Source organism: Vulpes vulpes, chromosome X (assembly GCF_048418805.1).
Source record: "Vulpes vulpes isolate BD-2025 chromosome X, VulVul3, whole genome shotgun sequence".
Lineage (NCBI taxonomy): Eukaryota > Metazoa > Chordata > Mammalia > Carnivora > Canidae > Vulpes > Vulpes vulpes.
The window spans coordinates 94,260,385-94,268,296 of NC_132796.1; the positions used below are offsets into that span (position 1 = coordinate 94,260,385).

A 7,912-nucleotide genomic window follows, 5' to 3' on the forward strand; every position below is an offset into this window, starting at 1 on the left:
AGCAGAATTCCCTAATACCATGCATTTGTCTTAATACTACTTGAATTCAGCATCTATAATCTGTTTAAAATCAAATGAATCACAACTTAGGGACTTGGCCTACCGGTCATATTCAGAGTGTGCTTGGGACTAATGCCAATATTAATTGACACAAAAATGATTTTTCCTTCAGGTAGCTTGATTGATGTCTATAGTCTGACAAACAAAATGGAGCTCTATAATCTGAGAACAATGAAAATAGTCAGTAGGGCTTCTGGTTCAAGACAATAGGCAGCACACACTTTATAGCCCCTTTTGGTGAAAATCTCCCTGAATAATAGTAATGAAATACTAAAGATAGCAAACCTGTAAATTTTCACTGGAAATTAGAAAGGCATCAGAAAACCAGAGCTTTGACACATATTCTGGAAGAAAGGTGAGACCTTATTGATGGATAATCTATAATGGCAACAACCACAGATCAGGACATGCACAGAATATTTCAGGAGAAGTTACAGCTGCTTTCACCAGAGAGGTGGAATGGGAATAAACTTGTAAACCAACATGATTGATGGTCTACCATAGTTGTCTCCAAGGTTGTGTGCCCATGTAAGGAGATACAGAAGATGATTCTTCTGTGTGATACACAGAAAAAACATTAGCATCCATTTCTACTTATTTTCTATCAAAAATAAGAAAAAAATTATGCTTCTCAATATTATATGAACAGATGACAGTTGTCTTTTTTTAAGATTTTATTTATTTATGAGAGACACACATACCGGGGGGGGGGCGGGCAGAGGGAGAAGTAGGCTCCATTCAGGGAGCCCAATGTGGGACTCGATCCCGGGTCTCCAGGATCACACCCTGGGCTAAAGGCAGGTGCTAAACCGCTGAGCCATCCAGGGATCCCGACAGTTGTCTCTGTATGTGACTTAGAAATATATATAATATGCATTTTATATACTAAATATATTATTGACAAGGGAAGGGCCAGAGAGGAGGAGGTTTATTTATTTATATAAATTAATAAATAAAATTCATATATATAATTGCTGATGTATATACTTTTTTGCAACTGATAGTGACTATAGAATAGCTGTGTGGGTCAGCAACAATACCCCGATACTGGCCTTTAACTGCATACAGAGATCAAAGTGCTATTGCCTAAAGTATAATCTGACAGAAAAGGGTTACTGCTATTGTTATGGTAGCTGATAACTCACAGAAGAGCTATCCTCATTTTGATATACAGAAGAGTAATTGTGTGCCTGTTTTCTGCCATAAACACTGAAATATAACCCAGTAGTTTGATATTATTTGACTTTTGGGAGGTCCATGAAAAAAATAGACCTAGGGGATCCCTGGGTGGCTCAGTGGTTTAGCACCTGCCTTTGGCCCAGGGCGTGATCCTGGAGTCCTGGGATTGAGTCCCACATCGGGTTCCCTGCATGGAGCCTTCTTCTCCCTCTGCCTGTGTCATTGCCTCTCTCTCTCTCTCTCTCTCTCTCTCTCTCTCTGTGTGTGTCTTTCATGAATAAATAAATAAAATCTTTAAAAAAATAGACCTTAATAATGAGAGAAAAATTCCTTGATACTACCTTACAATAATAATCTATGTAGTGCTTCATTAGTGTGTATGAACAGAAAACAAAACATCATCAGATATTTGAAAAAAAAAAAAAAGTCTGGCAGCCTAAAAGGAAGCACAACTGAACCTGGAAGAACCGGGGGAAATTTGGTAGAAAATAACTTTTAAAAATTATTCTAATTAATATCCTTGGAAGAATCAAAAAGAACCCACACTCATAAAAAAAAAAAGCAGGTGGCTTTAAGAAAAGAGTAGTCAGAAAGCAAGATATATTTAAATTTAAATAAAGAAAAAGTTAATAGAATTCAAATTGAATGTAAAACAAATTGCAAGGATATTAGATATCACATAATTATCAAAGTTTTATTGGCAAACAGTAAGAATTATACAACAGAGCCATTGGTAAACGAGTATCTATGGCGTATCTAATAAAATTAGATCAGTTAAAAATTGAAGGTAGAGAAAAATTGATAAATATAATGACATGGTAAATGTTTCACAAGAAGATAATTTATATATCAAAATATTAGGGGAATGCTTTTAGAAAGCAAATGATATATATAATTTGGTTGGAAAATTGATCTCTAATTCTCTCTAGTGAAAGAAGTAAAAATCAATACTTCTTTCATTCATTGTTTATTCTAAGATATTAATCTGTAGTTTCTGTTGAAACATAAATGCTATTAAATATAAGATAAATAAATGTATATTTTAACTTTTTCCAGGCATGTTCTCGATAAAACATTTAATTTCTACTATTTTCATAACTATGAAATTTTGGTTCTTGTTTTCAGTATTTTTACTTTAAGTACATTTTTTTAATTTTTTTTTTAAGTACATTTTTAAAAACATGGGTAGTGAGGTTTTAGAATAGTATGATTTAGGAAGCTGGATGATCTTAGTCATAGGCAAATAAGGCATACATTTCTAATGTCAACAACTAGAAAGGAAAAAAAGCTGACTTGTTATGCCAGGAAAAACAAAAAGTTCTATAAGGATGTAATGATCCAAATATGAAGCATTCTAAAATGTGGCATGATTTTGAGGATTAAATGGAGAGTAAAGTAGAAGAATGTATTAGACTTTGATACTGAAGTATCTTCCTTTAAGAGGCTATCTCATTTTTTTTTTTTTTTGTAATCTAGTCATGCTATTTGGCTCTACAGTGAAAATATTTATACAATTATAATATTAAAAAGTATTAAATACAGATTTATATAACCTTAACAACCATAAAGATGGGTATTTTAATTATATTTAAGGTACAAGATTTAAATCTTGTCAATGTAAAAAAAAGGTCACGTTAAGTTGAAATGTAAAGGGGAGGAATATTATATTTTCTCTCTGACTTAGTGAGGGAGTCAATGGCTATAATTTAAAATCAATAAATGAAGAAATAAAGCTTTATAAAGATAATAGAATTATAAAAACAAAATGTATCTAACACATATTGGAAAGTTTGGAGAGAAAGTGTTCTGAGCTCAATACTTCATATTTAAATAAATGTTTTTTTAAATTTCATTTAAAGACTAGGAGTATAAGCTTATTACTTAACGGTTATTTTGATAATTACCAGAAAAACAAAAGAAATGACTATTAAAATAGGAAGGCTGGTAATATGAGATTAGGGTGGATTTTAAAAAACATTTTATTTATAGCCTTCCATGCTTTTGAAATTCAATTTCCATGTATATGTGTTATATCTTTTCCTTCCTCACCCTCTAGTTCCATCCTTCTGAAGTAACCAGTAGTAACAATTTGATGTGTATCCATTAATACCCTTCTAACTGCTAATTCTTTTCTGTCTCTCTGTTTCTCTATCTCTGTCTCTCCCTCTCTTATATTTTATTTTATTTTAATCCAACTGTGAGTACATGATTCACATTACTCTGCAATTTTATTTTAGTTTTTTTAATGTATAATTTTTACCTCCATCCAGGTCAATATATAGGTTCAATTCACTCTTTTATTAGCTGCACAATATTCTATTGAACAGCAATATTCAGGGGTGCATTTTGGTACCTGCTATGATTGGTCAATGCCTTTGTTACAATGAATGTTAAATATTTTGTATATCTCCACTGAATAAGCCATAGTTTATTCCACCAATTCATTATTTCTGTAAATTCAAGCTACTATAATGCTAAAATCACACACATATGCACCCATATAGGTTCACAAACATGCATGTATACACATATGTATGTACATGTTACTGCTTTTGTTTTTTTTTTGTAGGTAAGATTGCTAAAAGAGTGCTTGTTGGCCCAAGTAATATTCACATATTTATTTTAAGTATATTGCAATATTACTTTCTTAAAAATATTCTGGTATTTCACAGTCCAACTAGAGATAATGAGAGTGTCTTTTCTCATCTCTACCCATATTGGGTATTATAGTCTTTTTTAATTTTACCATTAGATGGGTAAAAAAAGTGGAACATTGTCATTTTAATTGGAACTTCCCTGACCACTAGTCAGATTTAGTCTCTTTTCATTTGAATATTTGCATTTTGATTTTCTTTGAATTGGTTACTTTGTAAAAAGTTTGTAAACTCCAGTACCAATTATTAAATAAATTATGCTTTATTACTTGAATGAAAATGCCAACTTTGACACATTTTAATTTATATCTGAGATATATTTAGATAATTATGCTCCACAACTAATATATTTTTCTATTCTTATCTGACTTAGAATAAATTTACTTTTTAATATAGAAGGCCTTATATCAGTAATACTGCACTATTAATTTTAATATAAAATTATTGGAATTTGATGATCTTTATTATTTTTTATAAAGTAAAAAGTATCATTTACTTCAATTCCAAAAGTTTGGAATAGGTAAATTTATGTATTCATTTTGGAATAATTTGAGATGTTCATGCTATTAACCATCTCTACACAGGAATATACTACTCATTCCCAATAGTTCTGGTGTTTTTATGTCTTTCTATAAGACTTGGTTATTAATTTAAATAATCATTATCACTCATCTCAAATAAATAAATAAAACCTATTTTTAAAATGTTTAATTCAGAGGTTTTAGTAACTTCATAAGAATATGCAATCATAGCCACCAGTTACAAAATTATTTTTATCACTCCAAAAAGAAACCACATACCCATTAGCCATAATCAAATTTCTGTCACTATGGATTTGCCTATTCTGGGAATTTTATGTAAATTCAATTACATTTAAAAATAAATTGAATTACATAATAATTGGTATTTTGAGATAAGCTTCTTCCACTTAGTGTAATGTTTTCAAAATCCATCCATATTGTAATATATACCACTACTCCATTTCTTTTTATTACATTTTAGGGATATACCATTTATTATTTGTCCAATGTTCCATTGATGGACATTTGAATCGTTTCCATTTTGATGCCATTGTTAACAATTCTGCTATAAAAATGCCTGTATAAGTCTTTGTGTGGACATTTTGTCTTCATTTCTATTAGGCATATACTTAGGAGTGGACATGACAAGGCACAAAGTAACTCTATGTTTATATTTTCAAGGACCTGCCAAACTGTTTTCCATAAAGGCTGCAACATTTTATATTTCTACAAGCAATGTTTGAGAGTCCCAATTTTACCAAATCTTTATCAACACTTATCATGATCTCTTCCACTTATTTGCCACCCTAGTGGACATGAAGTTGTAACATATGGTGATTTTCATTAGCACTACGCTGATGGCTAATGATATTGAGCATGTTTCTTTTTCTTAATTACCACTTATATGTACCTTCTTTGGAGAAATGCATATTTGAAACCTGTCCTTTTTAAAAATTAGATTGTAGACTTCTTACTGTTGAGTTAGTAGATTTTGTTAAATATTCTGGATACTAAACCCTTGCGAAATATATGATTTGCAGATATTTTCTCCCACTATGTTTTTAAATTTTTATCCCTTTTGTGGATCTCTGTTTTTGATTGGAATAGTTAATACATTTGTATTTAATCTAAGTTTTAGATAATTTAGAATCTGTGTCTGTCATTTTGCTATTTGTTTTTTATCTCTCATGTTTTTTCCTTTTATTTCCTTATTTTTTACTTTGTTGTAAACATATATTTTCTAGTATATTATTTAATCCCTTTGTTATTTTAATTAACATTTGAGTTATCTCCTTAGCAGTTTCCCTAAGGATTACAATTAACATTTTAACTTAAAAACATATATTTCAATGTAGTGCCATCTTAATTTCAATTGTATATATGCATTGGTCCTGTATTTCTCAGTTTCCATGTGCTACTTCCCATGAGTTAGAGCCTAATATCAACTCAGTTTCTTAATTATTATTTTATGCAGTTTTAAAAAATCGTATAGGAAAGAAACAATTTTAAACCAATAATGCATTTAATATCATAATTTGTATTTTACTATATACTTACCATTACTAGTGCTATTGATGGGTTGATTGGTTGATTAGAATTACTATATAGTGTCTTTTTATTTCATCCCCAGGATTCTCTTTTTCATCTGGCAAAAAATTCTGTTTTTATTTATTTGGGTGATATGTTAATTTTGCCTTCACTTTTGAGGTATAATTTTGCTAAGTATGGAATTATTGGTCAACAGTCTTTCTTTTGGCACTTTAAATATGTCATCCCACAGTCCTCTAGATTCCACAGTTTTTGTTGGAAAATCAGTTGTACATCTTATTAAAGTTTTCTTTTATTTGATGATTTACTTCTCTCTTGCTGTGTTTTATATTCAAAACATTTTCTAGCCTTTGATGAGGTGCTTTGTATACATGTTGAAGCTTGGTGTCAACATTCTGGCAAGCCACTGCCAACTCTACCTTAGCTTTCACTGCTTGCTATGTTGAGCCTCCATAGGTCCACCACAGGATGAGAGAATAGGGCCTCTCAGATCTTCCTGAACATGCACATAGCCTGTACATGCACTTAGCATTCTCAATTTCTAGGAATATGTGAGGTGTCTTCAAAGCCCACAGTAGATATCTTATTTGCCAACTTTTCCTTTCACGTTTCTAGTCATAATCTTGTTTACTCCAACTGTTATCACTGCCTCAGGAAGCAATTAAGCAATTGTCACTGATTGTTTTTGGTTGTTTTGATGCCCCAGGAAAAAGGCTGTTCCCAGTAAGTTCAGAGTCAGGTCAAACAACAACATTCCCAGAAAGTGGGGGTTTCTAAGTAATTGTCAGTGAAGTTTAATAATGACAGTTCTCTAGGGATGGAGTTTTAGGGTGCTACAAACCTGATTTTCTCTCTCTAGTGCTGTGCAACAACTGGTGTTAATGCAGGATTTTGAGGATACCACAGAGCTGAGGGGAAGAAAATGGGTATAAGGCAAGCAAAACCTGCTGTTATTTCAAAGATTTAACCATTTTTTCCTGAATAAATGCTCCTTGAATGATTGTAAGCATTTGGCTAATTTCCAGAGTTTTGGAAAAGATGATTTTAACACTTTTTACTACTGCTTTTATTGTTTTTGTGGAGGAACTGATTTTCAGAGGTCCTTACTCCACTATTCCTAAAGTACTAGCCCCATTCTATACAATTTAAAGATTTCTTTTTTAGACTTTACATTCTGGAACCATGTCCCAGTTTGTCTGTAACCTCATGGAGAAGGCCTTGGTGCTGATGAATGCTGCTGGGACTTACTTAAAGCCTTGATTGGCTACATTTTGGCACTAAGCCAAGGTTGAGCTGGTTCCTCCAGCCCCTGCTGAGATCTCTACAGCTATTTGGAGCTTGAAAAAAAGTCAAGAGTAGCTTCAAATGGCTCATGGTTAAGGAAGCTCAGCCGAATGGTTTGGTTGCCACTGAGGTGTGGATGTGGTTTTATGTTGGTAAGATCATAAATAAGCAAGGGTAGAATCATTAGCTAAAATGTTTGAAGACAAATCTTTAATATTTATATATATTTGGTTTATTATTTGAGTGTTGTTGGACCATGTGTGATCAGACTGGTTATTTGAATAAAATATGATAGTGTATCAAAAAAAGATTTTTTTACATATTCTTATTATATTTATCTCTTGGTATTTTGTTAAAATTTTAAAAAGGATGGATTACTCACTTATAAATTATGGAAGATAGTGCGGAAAAAAATTTGCTTTTTGTTTATCTTGTACCCAGAAACCTTTATAAATTACATCATCCATTTTGATAGGTTTTTTTAAATGTAATTTCATAGGTTTTCTTGATCAGCAATTAGGTTAACTACAAACAAAAAAATATTTCTTGGTTTCTAATACATACACTATTTTAGTCTCTTTTTATATTGAATAAAACTTCTAAAACAAGTCTTATTGGCATGGTTGCCAATCTCATTGACTTATTTCTAATTTATTGAAATTGACC

At 31.4% G+C, this 7,912-nt stretch overlaps 1 pseudogene; it reads left to right on the forward strand.

Annotated features, from left to right (window-relative positions):
- Positions 1-7,144: 7,144 nt before the first annotated feature.
- On the forward strand, positions 7,145-7,424 carry LOC112934651 (ATP synthase subunit g, mitochondrial pseudogene; annotated as a pseudogene).
- Positions 7,425-7,912: the final 488 nt, after the last annotated feature.